The 19,927-nt window shown below is 33.6% G+C and overlaps 1 protein-coding gene across 9 annotated transcripts in view; it reads right to left on the bottom strand.

Annotated features, from left to right (window-relative positions):
* The window catches only part of LOC100734733 (contactin-4), a 901,708-nt gene that overhangs the window by 530,605 nt on the left and 351,176 nt on the right, over positions 1-19,927 (bottom strand). Inside the window, exon 1 of one of the 9 annotated variants that reach the window (XM_063260273.1) lies at positions 8,679-9,044. The exons of the other annotated variants lie outside the window; for them this stretch is intronic. The gene's annotated coding sequence lies outside the window, so the exon portion shown is untranslated. Of the gene's footprint in view, positions 1-8,678; positions 9,045-19,927 lie in introns of those variants that run through there. 9 annotated transcript variants of the gene reach the window in all.

The raw sequence follows: 19,927 nt of genomic DNA, 5'->3' as shown, positions 1-19,927 counted from the left end.
CATGAGGTAAAACCCAACATATCCTACCAATGAGAACTTTGAACTAACGGTGAAAGATGTTGAAAACTGAATGTACATGGATTTGATAGATGTGTTTAGCTTTAAACATTTTTAAAAAATACTAAGAGTTGAAATTTGTGATATGTGGCACCACTGACTCATCAATCTATAGGGTATTACATTCATTGTAGATACTGCTACACTGTTAGATACTGTGGATTTCTTACTGTTGGACAACAGGTCTACCTCACTTGTTTATGTTTTCCGTCTGGTTTTCATGATCTTTTACTTTTGGATTTTCTGGTTCTCAGAGCTCTAGATTCATAGCATATGAGTAAAATGTAAAACTAAGTTTCTTACCAAGGAAAGAGCATATAGCAATCTGAAAATTCAAGATTCTATTCTTGTCAAACTGTAGGATGGTCATTCTTACCTCGGTAAGTTTTTGCACCCTCAGAAAAAGATCATATAATCTGTAGATCATTTCCAGTCAGACATAAAGTTCATACAGACTGTCCAGGGAAATGGCCCTCTTTTCTACACATGGAGCCACAAAGCCCCCTCAACCCCCTCCTCTATTCCAGTTCCTCAAATGGTATGTGAAAAGGGAAAATGGAAATGTTGGGGTTTGAATGGAGCTCTTTCCTCTGGCTGTGACTTTTACCCCTGTAATAATGTACAGAGAAAGCTGTTCCTGTTCTAAGACTCTGCGTCATATATTTATGATTAGGACTATAAATTATTTACTTAACTATTTTTTAGAGGCTTGATTACAGGTCACTATTCGTTCATTGGCTAAGAGTGTCAGCCTCAGATACAGAGGAAGTATATGTAGTATAACAAATTCATTTGTGAAGTATGGTAGAATATGCCATCTTAAATATGCCACTTTGGCATATTAAGTTAAAATTATGGCCATAGTTTGGGGCTGAGGCCTTGAACTTGCAAAGTCCCAAAACAAGAGAACAAATCTAAAAGATATTATTCATGCCAAATGCTTCATTATTACACTGAAACATTAAAATGGCAGATAGATGCCAAAACAAACTAGCTATTTCTGACAACAACAAATCCCAGTTTACCTGATTCAGTGTACTAATTCCCCATGGTTTTAACCACTACAAAAAATAACTGATGTTAGCATCAAATTTTTCTCTATGGCTCTGTTTCATTGTTCTCACCTTGTAAAACCCACTGCACTATCACTGCCCCCAGAGAAGCTCTTATTCTATTTTGTACAATGAAGTCTGGCCTAATCATGAATCAGAAATAAAAGCCAATTGTACTTATAACTAAATTTGTCTCTTTGCTTTTTGACAAACATACAATTATTTTGAGCTAAAAAAAAAAAAACCAGCAGGTGCAAGAAGAATACCATAACCTTTCGTTTTCATTTTAAAACTAGGAGATAAAACTCGTATGTGAAAGATACCTTCCCTAGAAAAGGAAAAAGAGACAGTCTTGTCACTAGAGATAGGCAGACAAAGCCTACTAGATTCTGTATCACAGACTATTTTAAGAATTACTTTTATCTTCCTTTAGTCTTCTCATATGTTCTGTTACTTTTCCATGATTGCCTCTCCTTGTTCACTCTAATACATAAACAGATGTTGTCATTTCTTTGAGTTTTCATTTTCTTTTAGAGGCTTCAATGTACACATCAAAAATGTGTCCATTTTTACCTGTTATTTTATTTCATGTGGCTCTCATTCTTATGCCCAACTAGAAATCATAAACAGGTAAACTTTCAATTTGCTTATGTATGCTGCCTCTCAAAGTATGCTGCTTAAAGGACCACTTCTGAAACAGCTTAGCATGAAATTCCCAACACTAAAAATAGTTTTCCAATTAATTTTGTGAGAAGCCATGAAATCCATAACATCACATATTTTACTTAACAGTCCCATGTTTTTATCTTTAGCATATTTATTAAAAATTTCTACTTGAACACTAATTGAAATTATCAAACATTTCACTAGAAATTTCCATGTGAAACTCAAGGTTTACTAAAACAAATACTTTACAGAAGTTTTTAGAGTTTTATACCAATTTTGTTCATATTTTTGGTACCAGGGATCAAACTCATGGTGTTGCACTTGCCAGGCAGGCACTTATGCTACTGAGCTAAATCCCCAGTCCTTGTACCAACTTTAAAACATTCCTAATTGTGTCTTTGTGATTAACTTAAGGTTAAAGATTGTTAAAAAACACATTAAGATTGTTTCTTAAGTGAAATATTTCAGTTTATTACTTTGAGGATCTTGAATACTGTAAGAATAATTTGGAAAACAATCCCATTCAAAGCGAATACAACATTCAGTCACAGTGTTCGATAAGACTTTTGTCTTCCTTTCTAAGTAAAACCATGTGAAAGATATCCTCCCTAGAAAAGGGAAAACAGTCAGTCTTATCAGCAGAGATATGCAGGCAAGGCTTTCTACATTCTGTCCATTGCTTTCACCTTCTTTTAGTCTTCCCACATATTCTGTTACTTTTCCACAGTTACCTCTCCTTGCTCAATCTAATACCTAAACAGTTAGTTGTTCTCATTTAGTTTTCAGCATACCCACGTTAGCCCAAGAGTCTATCTTCTTCCTTCTAATTTAAAAGTGAAGTTACTTTTGATGGCTTTCACATCTCTTCAGTATACTTACATGCTACAAATGGTACTTCCAACAAGAAATATAATACCACAACAGAGGTTATCAACAACAACCAACTGAACACCCTGGTGTATTCCTCTGGTGAGAAAAGAGGAGGGGTGACTCCAGAGAAGGGTCCTGTCAGGCTAAGTCTGTCACTGCTTTATTCTCAGCGCACATTGCCAGACTGCTAGATAGGAGTGAGAGGCACACACCTTAAATTACCAAATTCACACTTAGCACAGGCATCAGAAAGATGCCAGAGACCATGTCTGAATGCATGATTTGTTCTTTTCTGGGAAATGGTGGCCTTTCTATGATGTTAGGTACCATGCCTGTGAGTGAGCAGCTTTACCAACTGAAAGGTGCACAATTACCCTTTGAATTCTAATTGGCTGGAGGCAAAGCTCTTGCAAATGACTGAGTTTAATTAGTGACATGACTCATTTAGAGGTTTGTCCAGTAGGCCAGGTTATTTATCCAAATGTTTGGAAGAACTAAATATATTACTCTGAATGTGATGCTGGTAGAAAAAAAGTGAAGTGAAATAATTACATGAACTCATTCAGTTTGTGGCATATTACACTCTACATTAAGTACTTTAAATTTATTTCCTAGGAATGAAATTTTTTAATGAAATCAATCTGGAAATCACTCTTCCTCCTCCGTCTCCTATGATGATTTGGAATAATATACATAAATGGAAGGTAGGATGACAGATCACACACACACACACACACACACACACACACACACACACACAAACTGGAAAAAGATCAAGACAATTTACTTGCAACTTATATAAATAGCTACATAATTTCTACAAATGAATGTTTGCTAACATCTAGCAAACTAGACGAAATACATACTCAGGCACTATATCCAGAAATCCTCATTAAGATGAAGCAATTGAAATATGATGCCATCATATCTACTTCATTTAAGATAATTATATTTTTAAAGCTTGTCATTCAGTACACTCAGCAGTCAAAAGCATTTCTTTCTTTATATATCTCTTCATTGATCTAAATTTCTTAAACATGTGCATAGTAACTTAGGAATACCTCTGCCAGCACTTGTAAAGTCCCAGTGCCCTTACACTTGATATTTCTTTACTTTCTTACTACAGTTTCCTTTGTCATATGAAGTCACAGCTCTTTCAATCACAATACACTGATTCTTCTACTTCCATATTTATTTGGCATTCAAATTTTTATCCACTGATACAGGGCAACCTTCTTGGAAGCCTTAAATCCTGAAAGCTGGCACAGTCAGCTTCTTTAAATTCTGTCATATTTTCAGAATATGTAGTTATAAAATTTATAGCTAAGCATAAGAAACAGTGTAAGAAACAGCGTTAGAAGTAATTTATTCCTTTCTGTCTCCTTCTCATGTACTCCTCTCAATATTAAATCATCCCATTCTTCTTTTGAAACAACAAAGAAATTTCATGTTTAAATGTAGAAAAACTTACATTCCTACATTTGGAATAAAGGCAAAGACATATGAAGTCATTAAAGAAAAGCCAAAACACATAGCTAAGTATGATTTACAACAGTATCTTTTTAACTACACAATAAAATAGTCCAATGAATCAGTGGAGCTTTTAACTAAGGAATATTGAATTGAATATCTCAAGTCCCCAGATGTACTGGTTTAAAACCACAAGTAGTGTCTTGAAGCTGCCCAATGACTTTATAATCAAGGATGTGAGAGCCACAGATTATCAAGAATTACCCATCATCAATATATTTTTCTGTTGAATTAGTAGATAAGCACAAAGTCATTTTGGTCAGGAAAGGATGCACAAGTATAAAATAGAGGAATAATCTCACAATACTGATTCAACTTAAAACAGATTTGTTACCTAAAAACCTAGGGTATCTACCTAGTTTTATGAGAGATGGAAAATTAATTTTATACTTTGCAAGGATCACATTGAATACAGTATGCAATTTCAATAAGCAACAACATTAATATCCAAACTCCAGAAGAATAAGATACATATGTGTAAATTTCCCAATAACTTATTCCTATTTTCAATGAACACTTAAGGGTCTATCTTAGGGATGGTAAACACGAGGTTAAAAATAGTAACATGAGGATTTGTATGTTGTTAAATGATATTAGTCTGTAATTGGTGCTATTGCAGCTATCAGGCCCATGCGTAATTTTATTTAATACTAATACTAAAGCAAACAATAATGTATAAATATATATTACAAACATAAACTGTGAAATTAATTCAGATTCAGTATTTTCAGTAAAGATGTTCAAACGCACTTTATTCAGAATTTGGATTTAGTACATGAAGAAGCTCTAGAATCATTAATAAAGAGCTTAGTGACTTCATCATCTGTTGGTTTTTAACTAAGAAATTTATTTTGTATTAAGTGCTTCTGAGATTACAATAAATCAGTCACAGAACTTTGGCATTAAATATTTTTTTCTCTTTCTTAAATTCCAAGAAGTTGCTTACTTGACTGTGTTATGCTCTGGGTTTCTGACTGAAATAATTTATGGTTTTTATTTTCCATACTACTTAACAAAACAATGAAATTCTCCCTTGCATATTTTTTCAAAATCAAATCCTGCACACTGAAATGGAATTATTTGGAATTATTTTATTTTAAAATTAATATTGTACATTAGGATTGATTCTGCTTAAACTCCTTGTATATTAAGTATAAAATACATAATTTTCTTCCTTTGAAAATTAATGTGGGCAGTCTATAAACACATCTGTACACATCCTTACCTTTCAAGACACATGTCTAAAACTAATATACAATCCTAGACCAGTATATATAGACCAGACACTAATATACAACTATAGACCAGTATATTATTTATACTAAATGATACCTCCTAAGAGAAGTTTGTGAAAAATAACATAATTGGAGACTGAATTCTTAAGTCAACCTTGGCTTTCGAAAAAGTCTCTAATAAAAAAAGGAAGCAGGGAGGCAGGAGGAGAACAGAGGGACAGGGTGGAAAGGAAAACAGTATCAAAAGACAAGGAGCGTGGAAGAAGGAAAGAAAAAGGATAAAACACAACTAGAGAAGGAAGAAAGAATCTTAGTGATACTTTGCTGATAATTATAAACATACTGCATTTTACCCAGTCCTAGCAATTTGTAAGATGTTCCAGGAGTGAGTAAAGATTAGAACGTGGTGCCCTGGGTTCATAAGCTCGCCTAACTGCAAAGGATCTCATGTGTTATTTCATAGGAGGATACTAACTAAGGCAAGAAGAAGTATGGTAGCTTGCTAGGGGCTGCACAGAAATTTAAAAGAGATTAACTCAAGTCTCTATGGCTTCTTAATAATCTATACAGATATACTTAGATGATGTACAGTCAAAGCTTATAGACATTTACAATCATCAAAAATTTTCAAGGGTCATTATTTTTCATTCAACCATATTCACTTTTTTGCTTATTTTGGAGTTAGTTTCCAGAGCTTCATATTCTATTTCACAATCACAAGCCCAACCTATTAGAGGAGGCAAAGATACATCTGCATGCAAAAAAGAGCTTCTAACAAATGCTCCTGAGGACATTAGGAAGTTTGTTGCCAAACCATAGTTTTGGGGACACACAAAACAATTTGCCATGGGCCCAAAGTAAACAGGACCAGGGGGCTTTGATTGGCTGACACATCCTTCATAGGATTTTTCCTGCTTCGTTTACAGCAGCATATTCTGGGGGCAAAGGGGTACTGTACTTGGGGTGGCGCAGGAAATGGACTGTTGCATCCATGCAAGCACATACAGAGGCACATGGTCTTTACATGGAAAATGCAGGGCTCATCTATTATTCTCTTTTACAGCACTTTAAAGTTATTTTGAAGACCAATCCAATTACCTTACTTTTAAGAGCGCCTTTTTTAAAAGAACCTCTTACGAGGTATATGTAATACCATCTGGCTTCCCCATCTGTCAGAAAAACAGACACTAAATCAAACCCTGGACTGCTCAATCCCCTTTTTAACAGACTTAGCACGACTAGGAGAACAACATCCCAATTTTTAGAAAGTAATCAAAACTATTTCAAGTAATAAAACTGCGTCATGTAACTTACAAATACTGCTCTGAGATTTGTGGTTACCAGCCTCTAAAATGTATAACATCCTGACATGAGTTGATATTTTAAAATATTGAATATTAAATAGAAAATATAGTTATCTCAGGAAATACTCCTCTGCAGCAGGCAGAAGTTTATGCTTTTAGGAAATAAGATTTGAGAATCTGACAAGCAAAAAGAGTGGAATTCAAAAGAACCAGTGTTTACTAAGTTAGATAGGCACATGTTAAAATATTTATACAGACAAAAATTATCTTAGCTAATCCTATTTCTGTTCCTGTCATCCTGCTAAAACTAGATCACTTCTTATACAAGATTATATACTTTCATTCATCAGAAAAACACCAACAATTATTTTAAAATACAGCTAAAAGTTCCTCAGAAATAACCACAAAAGTCAGCTTAGTCTTAAAAGAAGACACAGTGTCATTCTTTTCTTCAGGGAAAATATGACCACCTAAACAACTTGCCATTAATACAGCTTTTAGTATTAAGCCATTGAAGACAGTCTCCCCCACGCCCGGAGGTAGTCTTTTTTGCTAGAAAGATCCTGGGACTTTTTGCTACCGAAAGGTGACATAGCCCAAATCCTCATTTTCCTTCTTCTAGCCAGTGTTCAATATTGGTTTTTCATCTTTTGACCTCCAAACCTCAAGCTCTCAGAATACCTATACTCAATGAGACCATTACATACTTCGTTTGTTTTTTCCTTCATTCTCCTCAACCAAATCAAAACAGAAAGACTTCACGAGACCCTTTCATGCTTTAATCTGTGGGGCTTTTTTCTGTGTTGAAACTTACTGCCCATTCAGGGAAACTCTTATTTCCACCCTGGAAATTAAAAGATCCTCTGGTTGCATGTTCCTAAGCTGAAGTTTGACTCTGTTTTTTAGATATGAATGAGTTCAGGTTCACTTCAGTCTATATCAGCTTGGGCTACTTGTTCATATGGTTGAAGACTTTTATGCAAATTCTATTTTTACAACAGCTCAATTGTTCTAGTTCCAATCCAGGAAGAAAAGTGTAATTTATATTAAATTTTGGGAAATTTGCAGATAAAAATCCACGAATCTTTTTATATATTAATAACCAATTTTAATTTCTCTAAGGCATTGATCATTTGAAAAGCAACACAAACATTACTAATAATATTAAATTCTAATAGGATTTTCATGCTCAGTTCATCTTGCATGAATTACAAATATTAATATGACATTGCATTGGATGATACATAAAATACAAATGAACCAACATTATATAGTTTTGATTTATCAATTTATACTACTTCTTTAAAAGTGTTGCATTCAAAAGCAATATTATACTAAAATAGATTATTATTTTTAAATATTTTTCTACTGAGTGGAAAAAAATACAGTTTAATATGCAAATACTCCTAATAGTCATTCTCCTCCTCTGTAAAGTTTCTAAACAGCCTTCAACTGAAAACAAGAGAAACTTTCCTGTTCATGCATTTCTTAGTGGCAACACAGAGTAGCAAAATGAACTATTTTAATTCTTGAAATATTCATACAAGCTTCTTTTACATAGACATTCTTATAAAATGATGCATATATATATATATATATATATATATATATACACACACATATTCATCTTACTTACATTTTTCTTGCAATAGTCAGAGTACAAAGGAAGATAAATATATATTCTAACCATCTTGGGCACTACAGATAATACAACCATGCTCTGAAATTAAAACCCAAGCCAATGATTTTTAACTCCTATAACAGCATTCTGAAAGGCAACTTATTTCCTTCTATGAATTAATTATATAAGAGATCTGACAGAAACAGTAAGCTCTATACAGATTACACTGTCTCACCAGCTTGATTCAACAAAGAGCAGTGGAATAGAAAATCAAATGCAGCTTGCAAAGTCACATTCACATGAAGCTGTAGGGAGAAAACGTGGGGGGAAACCTGGTACTTACAGACTGTAAAGTAAAATGTCCCAGTTTCGCTCTACATGTTACAGCAAATCAAACAGAGGTTCCAGCTCTCAGCAAGTCCCTGCTTCCACTACACTGATCATCCACGCAGAACAGGCCCTTATGGATTGCTTAGGCAGCTGGGAGATAATGGGACCATATTCTCAGCTGGGACTAGAGATGCTGAGCTGCTCGCCGCTGTGCACTGCATGGCTCTCCGCCAACATTAATCAAGGAGGACCCAGCTTCATGGCTGTGTTCCCCAAAGGATCGACGTAATTAGTGCATAAATCAAAGATGCACACCAGGCGGATAACATATATCTCTAACTGGCTCTCCTCATATTGAACTTGATTAGGAAATCAAGTTGGTTTTCCGATCAAATGTATTCAGGCTTTCAAAACTGCAGAGACTTGTACAGCTGTTTATAGATTTCAGAGGAGGGGTGGAGATTAAGGGTTCCTTCCCAATGGGCAATTTATGTAATTCCTCAGCTACAGAATATGATTACACTGGTTGTTTGGCACATATGGTGGGCTTGCCCTACGATCTGGTTTGCCTGTTCGGGTTCAGCTCTCAGGGAGGCTGCAGGCTGCAGCATTATGTTCCCTGTGAGTATTACACAATGTGTATGTGATGTTCTTCTGAGGATTAGTCTTTGGGGAGACTGGTCAAACAGTCTGGGAAAGGGCATTTTATAACCCTAAACCAGATGCACTTCACTGAGTACTAAAAGTTCAGGGCATTTTAAGCAGAGGGTCTGGTAAGGTTCTCAGGATACCTACTATTCTAAAAGTAGCTGGTGATGTATATTCTGGTTGCATAACAAAAAGAACACTTTACTGTGTCTGCATCGTGATGCAGCTAAGGGATAGAAACTATATTCCTGTTGACAGGCTTGTTTTGGCAAGAAAGACAGTTCAGATTTCTGAATGTGAGTGTTTTCAAATGGAACATGTATTGTGCACTTACTGAATTGGTGCCACTCTTGCCTCTCCCGAGGTGTGCCACCTTGTGTCCTCTGAAGACATTTGCTTATGTAAATTTGACCTTAGTTAAACAAGTCTGGGTTAGGAACATAAAATATTCTATTTCTCAAAAATAAAGGGAATCAGCTATAATTGTGACACCACTATGATTATACTTTCACCACATGCAAGGTGTATGAAGAGCTGGTGTCATAAAGAGGAAAAGCAGTTAGGGAATCAGAAATTTGAGTTTGAATCTTCATGTTGCTGTAAAAATATGTGGACAACAGTATGAGAATTCACTCCTCTGAAGTTTTGCTTTATAATCTGTACAATAAAGAGTTTTGCCCCAGGCCTTTTGATGTGACACTCAGTTATTCTAAGAGTTAGAAAGAGGACATCCATTAGGAGGGTGCTTATACCTCTTACTAGCAACCAGAGTACCAGGAAATGGGTATGAATTTCTGACCTGCCTGAAATAGAGAAAAGGGGGCTCTGTTACCTTTAGGGGTTCATGATCCAATGGTTGCTAAGCAGTACTTTAGAGTACTTGAAGTACTGTACTCAGTAATTGTGAAAAATCTATAAACATATAAAAGGAACCAAAAAGAAATTTAGGACAAGTTTAATTAATTGTTTACAAACCCTGTCTACCTGATAGAATAAAATGTGTAGATGAACAGCTGAGATTTATCTTTATGGTGCCAATGCCCAGATTATAATGTTTTAGAGGGAAAAATATTTTTACATTTAACCTAGATTGTGTCACCTGGCTTTTTTATACTTCTACTATTCAAAGATATAAGAAAGTGGAACTTCCTGTCATGTGTTCATTTTTGTAAACTATGCATTGTGAAATGACAAACCATCTTAGGGTTTTGATGCTGATATTAGGAATTAAAAGATAAATAGAGCAACATTTTATGATCCTTTTTTCATAACTACAAAGTAGGTCTCACAAAGGTACATGAAGTATTAAAGGATGCTGTCAAACTCTTTCAGGCCTTTATAAATTCAAGTATTCCAAAACCAGATATGATAGTTAATAGCAACAATACACCATGTGAGGAACAAGGAACTTGTGTAATTATTCCCTTAAAATTCTACCAATTTTTTTTATTTACTTTGTATTGATTCAGCATGTTTTTACAGATATTTTCAATCCAGTTTATGAAAGGCTACCATTTCTGTTTTTTCCCTGGGTACTGTTCCATTTTGGCATAGTTGTAAAATGCAGAAATTTCACATTTGTTATTTTTATCTGGCTTAGTATTATTGAGACATTAGTACATCTACTTCATGCAGCTCATGTGAGGTGCTGACAAAAATAGGTTAATTAAACAGTATTAGTGCATCTCAGTCATATTAGCAAATATACTGCTGAAGCAAATGAAAAGAGGAACAAATTAAAATAGTAAAGTGTTTATTCAGTGGTACAGTCTAAATAAATAGTTTAATTGGTTTTAAATTCTATTCAATCCATGTTTGTCTGATAATTGCTTTCATTCATATTTGATTATTGTATGCAATAGATTCATTCTGACATTATATGATTTATACTTATCTAATGGTAGGTGATAATTACTAGATAAAAAAAAATTCTAACTTCTACCAATCCTTCCTGCATTTATCCCTTGAGAAAAACCATTTAAACATGACGTGATTGATAATAAAAACCTAAATCTGGTAAAGGTACCCCATTGGTTTAAGACTATAGCCAACATTAATATCAAAATAAATACAACAAACAGGTTGGGTATGCACTAGCATAACTAGTAGGTACAAATTTGATATATGACTCCAGAATATATTTCAAGAACCCCAATATATACAGAGATTGTTTCAGACTTTGCACTGAAGTTGTAAGGAACTGCCTTTTTTTGAGAAAGTGAGGAATCTGAAATTTTAACAACACTTGTCAAGGCTAATAAGAACCTGGGGAATGGGATCCCTGAGGTCTCTTTCTTGCCATAATACAAGATTCAGCAAGCTAAGCAAAGCTTTAAAGCCTCTGCAAGTCTAAGGGCAAAATTAAAAATATGGCAACAATTCCCCAACAGGTTGAAGCTTAATCAATATTTTTAAATGCTTTGGAATCTTCAACAGTAAGTCACCAGATGTGCACACAATTGCTCATTGCTTCTATAAAGTGATTATATTTTCTTGTTCGTAACATCTCTCACTAAAAGTCAGACTCAAAAGCTGAGACAACTATGGCATTCTCCAGCTGTGAACAAAATTTCCAAAGAGGGAATAGCTCAGAAAATTGCTACCCAGGGCACCCACTGGCATGACAATCTATGGAACAATGACTAAACTTTCTTTTACAGTCAAAAGCAATGGAGCCAGTAATAGAATAATCAAAAGGTAAGTGAAATATATGGATGTGCATGAAGAAGAATGAGACTATATTCATGCATAGTGTGTAATCAAATTCTTGTGACAATGACACACAGAGATTAGGGTCACAAAATGATAAGGTTATAGATAGAGTAGTTCATTTAAAAGCAAGTCAAAATGATACCAATTTGACGTATGAACTAGATTAAGAATCCAATATCCTGCAATAGTTATCTACCACTAACCACTTAGAAATTTGGAGTTATTAAATTAGCAAAATACGTTCATTAATTTTAGACGTGTGGCTAGAGATGAAAACTTATTTAAAATGGTATTTTTCATTTACTTTTTGGAGTATATCTGATTTGTATTTAATGGTCAAAGAGGACAACTTTATTTTGGTATTATATAAGAAGGAAATAAAAGTTCATTTCCTCAAAATTTCTCCTTTTCCTCCTAACATAAATAGAAAGCTTCCAAGGATTGAATTCTGATTATTACAAATTAAAAGGGTGTTCTATTAGCTTCTAAATCTTCTATAACACAGGATAGCCTCCGACAACAAATATTCATCATTTCTGGTCTGTCAACAGTACCATGATTAAGAGCAACAGTATTTTATAGTTAGAATTTTTTAAAACTGAGGGCTGAGATTAAAAAAAAAAATAACTAAGTAAAATGGTGTAGCCTTATTTTTAGCTCCAACAGGTATACTAAACTGATTGATTTTAGAGATTGTATAGATTTTACAGTATGATTCTATAAAAATTATCATATACAGGACAAAAAGCTAGTTCAAAAGCCAACAAAGTCTAAGTTTATCAATGCAAACAAACGAGACTAAAAACAAACAACTAATCATAGGATCACTAAACAAAAAAAGTCAAGGAAAGCTAAATACCTGATATGTCCTTTTCATTAGAGGATTGCTTCACACACAAAAAAATAGAACTTAAAACTAAAAATAGATTTATTATTTCCCTCCATGCTTCTACTCCATAATGAACACAATTATGCAAATTAACACACACACACACACACACATGTATATCTGTAGGTTTTTTTTTTTTTTTCCTTTTTTTGGGCTCTGTGAATAACTCTAAATTTAGATGGGGATTTTTTTTTTCCCTATTCCCTTGTTAGGATTCTGATCTTATTCTTGAAATAAAGTTTTAAGCCAGAGTTTGTATTTAACATGAACATGATTGGATTCATGGATTTTCATTAGGAAATCAGTTTTTAGATCGCTTTGTTTACTTAAAAATATTTATTGACCATCTGAAAACATTGTCAAGCTAAATTATTATAGAAAGAAACTGAATATCTCAGCATCTGCTTCCCTTACAAACTCTAGCATTGATAACGTAGCCCCTCCATCATCCTGTCTGGCTCAGGAAAAGTTTACTGCATTTCTCATCATCCACTAAGGTCATTATTATTTATAATCAGCTTTTTCACTAATGTGGTACTCCACGGCCTCATCGGCTCTGTGACTAAGCTCTTTTGTTGGCTCCAGGGAGTGTGGGCATAGATAGAAGGCTGGAGCTTTTCATTTTATTCTTTGGCAACTTCTCCGCAAACAATCAAAAAGACTTGTTCAGGCTTTTGCATGAGGAGAATCATGGTTAACCTTTGTTTTATAAGAGAAATGTCTACTATGGAATCTGCCACAGATGAACAAGATGAAGGAGAAGGTTCCCCAGTGAAGAAGATTGGCAGAAGCAGAGCTAAATATAAAAAGTTCTCTATTTGCCAATATTAAGAGAGTGTTATGTAAGAAAATAAGTGAACATTGATTAGAATGAGCAAAACTTGCAGTAATACCACCTATATTTTATTAAGTGAAAAAAATAATATGGCTTTTCTTCCTACATGACTTGAGAAAATAGGCCAATGTTCCCAGGAAAATGATTCCCAGATAGAGAGCAAAAGGCTGATTTCAGAATCTGTGCCAATCAGAGAGTAAGTCATAGGTCAGGTTTTTTCTACAAGTGGAAATTTTAAAGGCTCTTTCAAAGAAAATTATGCCCAAACTCACACTCTTCTATTCTATTTTGCATATATGATGTAATAACAAATATTTTATATAGAAAAATCCAAGTTTCATTGTAGGAATCTGAAATTAGGGTAATCAATCTAATACAGCAACTAAACCATGTATCACTTTAAGCTATAAGTCTATCCTTATGGTACATAAGTATTTATGTAAGTAACTGCTATTTCAAAAGCACCAGAAAACAGATGAATAATACAAGCAACTATACTAAATTAAAATTGTGGGAGTAGGATTGTTCTAAAATATAATAAAATTGTAATATATTTAGATAATGCTATATACAACATTCATTTATCATATGGAGCCCCAAAAAAGTTTCTTCTTTTTTTGAAAAATATCGAACTTACAAAATTGAAACAATAATGCTATGAATAAAAAATGCTTTTCTTCTAGGATCAATGTAAACTTTTAAAGTTTCCTTTTAGTTTTTATTCTATTTCTCTCTCATCTATTCTCTTTTCTTCTATCTACATATTACTTACTATATTTTCCTGAAAAATTTGGAAATAAATAGCAGATATTATGATACTTTACTGAAAATATACTTTAAGGATCCAACAAATAGATTTTTTTCTAAAATAGAAAATATTCACCTATGTAAATATGACTTATTAACACAAGAATTTTCTATTACTTTTTTTATTTTTTTATCAGTACTGGGGATCAAACTCACAACCACCTGCTTGCAAGGCAGGTGCTCATGCCAGTGAGCTAAATCCCCAGCCCCAACACAAGAAATTTAACACTGATACAAAAATATTATTTACCATATCCTATATATTTACATTTTACCCAGTGAGATAATAACATCATTTCTAGGGGTATGTATTTTGTTTTTTCAGCTTCTGTGATGTGAAATTTAATTAAAGACCATACAGTGACATGTATGGTCATTGCTTTCATGGAAAACAGTTGTTCCACTTATTAATGTCTTTTGCAACACTGACATAAATAAAGAAACTAGGCCAGTTATTTTATAGAATGGCATTCAATTTGAATTTTTCTGATTGTTTCTTCACATCTAATTCAAGGTTTTTGTCAATAATAATATGTATAAGTGAAATTTTATCCTCAGCACAGTACATTAGGAAGTAGGTATTATCAGTTTACTTTGTTGTTGCTAATAGTTTAGAAACCATTTTACTTTTGTGACTACTCATTAATATTTAGGAAATACTTTGAGACCACATAAATGTGATTTTTCATAATATTTTGTCTATTAGCTTTACTATATCTCCATGAACCTTGACTCAGTTTTTAAAATAACAATTACAAAAACCTAAATATTAATAAACCACAATCATCTCTATAATTAACTCATCTCTCAATTTTTTTCTCCAAGGATCTCAACAATTTACTGAGATTTATCATACAACATCAAAGAGAAATAATGGATTCCGTTAAGACAGTACTATGTTTCTAAGGTTTTCTCAAAAGCAAAGGCAAGTGACAACCAATCAAAGTATTTGCAACAATTATGAGATCCAGAAAATAGAAGGATAAGAGAAACACACAAAGTATCACCTTTTGAAAAGAGGAAAAAGTTCAGTATAAACCTGAGAATTCTAATTTGTGTCTGAAATTGAATAATGAAACATCCCTCATAATATCTACTAAAGCTAAAAATACTACAGTTAACAGATTAGGGTCACTTTCAACTTCTGCAGAAAGCACTTTATATTGAGGAGCCAGAGTTCCTTTCAGAGACATTTTAACTTGCACTGTTTATTGATTGCCAAACTGTTTTACTTTGTTAAAGCATTTTCACCAGAAAATGAATAAAAAATGAAAAGCCCTAGTTTAAATCTATTTTACACACTGATTTCAGGGCTCCCGCTTCCAAACAGAAATCTAAACATATCTTCTCCTTTAAAAAATACTTCAATGGACAGCTATCAACTACCAAGTGAGGTCAAACACAGAGTCACAGAAAGACTTTTATCAAATGACCTCTGTTGCCAGGCGCCTCCACTGCTGGTTGATTTGTGCTTTATATTCCCTTTATCAGCCATATTTTTGTCCTCTTCTTGTTATATTTCTCCTTCATAAAATATATTGCCTCCTTTGCTTGTAATAGTTTCTCTGTCATCCTACTTCCCGTATGAAGGAAATCCTTTCAGGCTTTTACAGTAGAAGTTCTATATGTTAGAGTTAAAATTCTTTAGTGAGATAGCTTATTTGACTTAGATTTCCACTTCTGTGTGAGCGGAATGAGTTACTTTACTTCTCTGTGCCTGAATTTTTCAAATAGGTATAACAATATTGTCCAACTGGAACAGATGATGTGCAAATCACGTGAGTTAAATCATATAGAGATCTTTAAAATGCTTGGCACACTAAGTACTCAATGAATGATGACTCTAATAAAGATGGATATGATTTTTTCACTTTTTATTATGAAATTTCTCAAACACATAGAAGAATGAAAGATGTATACAGTGAGTCACCATATGCCTCCTACCTCGATTCTACAATTGATATTTTAGTCTATCTGCTTTGTCTCCTAATAGTCCCCTCTTGCATCCTTTAACCTCTGCACTCATGAATTCAATAATGAATATTTTAAAGTTAAACACTCTTGAATCCATCCTCTCTCTTGCCTCTTGAGTTACATCTGCCCTCCAGGACAGCTCAACTATATCTCCTTTCAATTCACATGACAATCAGGAGTACCACACTGCAATTATCTGCTTACTCATCCATTTCTGCTACAAGACAATGGCTTGTTCAAGACAAAAATCATGTCAGTTTTCTACACGTGACACCAAGCTCAGTAACAGACCTCAATAAATGATTAAAGAAGAAATGATTGGTTTTTGTATACATGTTAAAGTTACAAAGCCATGAAACATTATAATTTTATCGTGCTCTTGTGTAAACTGAAAACTAAGTAATAAATATAAATGATGACATGAGTTATAATAATAAAAGCATGCTCATAAAGATTTATGAGAGCTTTCATCTCAAAGTCATGACACAAAACCTCTACACCAGATTAGTTCTTTTATTGGTGAAGGGTTCTCAGAGAATAGTTTACTTATCAAGGAAACCCATTCTTCCTATGCAAAATTAAGGTGAAGTTACAAGCATATGACACATTATTTTTATAGGTTAAAAAATGCTGGTCAAAAAAAGAAGAAATACAATTCTGAAGTTACACATACACATGAACATGTGTACAGCTTATCCTGAAACAAAGAGACACAAGCAAAGGGCCAGGCCAGAGTAGGAAGGTGAAGCAGATGGTGGAGGGATACGAGCCCAGATTTCCGCCTAACATGACGTGCTGCGTATATTATCTGATGTGGACATGCTTCCCGAAATCATGCAAGACAGCATCTATGGGGGCTGCAGAACCAGTTTTAATATGCTAGTGTCACAGCTGACGTAGAAACCTTACGACTCTCATTTACAGCTGACAAACCAGAAAATTTATATCACTTTAAAACTGAAAGTAGTAAAACTCTATCCCTAACATGTGCATGTGTGGTTCAAGCTTGTTATCTGCCTGACAGATGTTCAGTAAGCTATACAACTGGTTATCCTCTAATGCTCAGATACTAATCTTAGAACATCTGAATGTACTTCTTAACATAGAAAAACATCTTTGTAGTTGTGATTAAGTAAAGATCATAACATGGATAAATTTGTCTATAATATACAGATGCACCCAATATAATCACAAAGATCCTTACAAGGGAGAGGAGAGGATAACAACATTCCAATGGCAGCTGGAGAGACAGGCATAGGTCAATGAGTAGGAGAGAAGCAGAGAAATAAAGAAGGGGGCATGCTATTGGCTTTGAATACAGGAGAATAAACCACAACAAACAGAGTAGGTGGCCTCTAGAAGTTGAAAAGGACAAGAAAGAATTCTGCCTACCAGCCTCCAGAGCCATTTCTTCGCTATAGATTCCTTTAGTGTTCTCACCTTCAGAATAGTAAGAGAATAAATATGTGGTGCTTTAAGTCACCAAATTAGTCATAATTTGGTACAGCCCGATAGGAAGTTAAAACAAAGAATATAACCTATTCACAACTTTGAATTCTACAATTGCTAGTTGTGGCCTCATAATCTAGGCAGCAGAGAATAACAAAAAAATTACACCAAATCCTATAAGTCTATTGAGAATTAGCAAAGATGAATCTAGCCTTTCCATAAAGGGACGTGCACCATCCTGAACACAAGGGTCTCTCCGCCTTCAGACAAAACCTGTTAAGAAAATACCACAGGAAGAAAACAATCGGAGTACTCAGAATTTGCATCTTTAGCTGGCTCACTGATAACTGAAAATGACAGACAAATGTAAAAGATATGATAGAAGAGATACTTGTATTTACTATGGAAATAAAGAAGAGAGCACAATTTTTAAAAATGTATATATTTTGTGAGGAAAACTAGATTTTAAAAAGTGATGTATAAAATAATCCTAATAGGAATAATGATAACAGACATATAAATACATGCCAAAGATTCTTCAAACTGGACACTTAATGCCTCTATGATTCAGTGTAGATAATTTATAATTTAATAGAAAATACTAGGAAAAAGTTTCAACAGAAAATCAACTGGAGAATTGGTTTCTTTTTTGTGAATTAAGTCAGATTTTAGGTTATCACACACAATATAAAATATTAAACTGAAGTAACAAAAATATGAAAACATGTGACGAAGCACACAGGAGAGAATGAGAAAGTCCAACAGTTACCTGATGGAAAATACAGAACAGAAAATGTGAAAGATACAGTATTAAAATGGGAGTTGATAATTCTTCAAGTTACATCAAAAGATGTTTTTAGATCAAAAGGAATATTTTTTAAAAAACATAGAAATATACTAACTCTAGAAGGTCAGGATCCAAACGAACTCATCATATTTAGGATACTGAAGAATACCTAAGAGGGAGGGAGAAATCTTGAAAGTTGTGATAAAACAAAAAAAGGTAAGTCGATTGCAAAAAATAACAATTAGACTGAAAGAATTCTCATCAGAAAAACTGAGGCAAAAAACCCAGCCTAATAATATTTTCAAAATTTTAAAATAAAATAACTCCAGATATATTTTATGCAAATTTTACGTTTATGTACATTCACTCAAGAATGATTTTGCAACAGCCCAGAGTAGTCGTGCAGAGTAGTAATCCCAGCACTTAAGAGGCTAAAGCAGGAGGACCACTATCAGTTCATGGCTAGACTAAACTGTATGGGAAGATCCTGTTTCAAAACAAAAACAAAAACAAATAAATTTGATTTTACAGGGAGGAAACAGTTTGAAAAACTGGCACAGTCACTAATATAAAAATTAACAAAAATCTTTATAATAATTTATTTTATGGGTAAAATATGGCAAGTCTATAACATACAAATGCAAATGATATTGATGTCAGGAAGAAGATTAAACTTTTACAATCCTGGAGTTATATATAGAAAAAAAATTAAAATGAGACCTTTAACATACAGAATGTATAAAACCTAAATATTTAAAAATTGAGTTTTATAATATCATTGGACACATGATCAATACACAGAAATCCACTGTGTTGTGTATACTAACAGAGGACATTAAAAGGAAAATTAAAGCAACCTCATTTACCATCATAAAGCAATTGAAACACCTTGGTACAAATTGCAAAAATGTATATAGGATCCATTGTATACCGAAAATAACAAAGTTTTGATGAATCAAATTAAAGAAGACTTAAATGATGGGGAGCTATACCATGTTCATGTACTAGATGATTCGATGTAACAAGTGCAACTTAATCTGTGGGCTTGGTAAAATACTACCAAATGTCCCTCAAGCTTTCTAGTTGACGTTTAAAAAATTATCTTAAAATGTATATCAGAAGTTAGTAGTCTTTACATAGCTTAAACAATCTATGAAAAAA

The sequence above is a fragment of the Cavia porcellus genome, unplaced genomic scaffold, assembly GCF_034190915.1.
Source record: "Cavia porcellus strain 051 isolate PalLab524CR breed Dunkin Hartley unplaced genomic scaffold, mCavPor4.1 scaffold_13, whole genome shotgun sequence".
In the NCBI taxonomy this organism is placed as follows: Eukaryota; Metazoa; Chordata; class Mammalia; order Rodentia; family Caviidae; genus Cavia; species Cavia porcellus.
The sequence above is the reverse complement of the archived record's forward strand: the minus strand, read 5'-3'. Positions and strand labels throughout refer to the sequence as shown.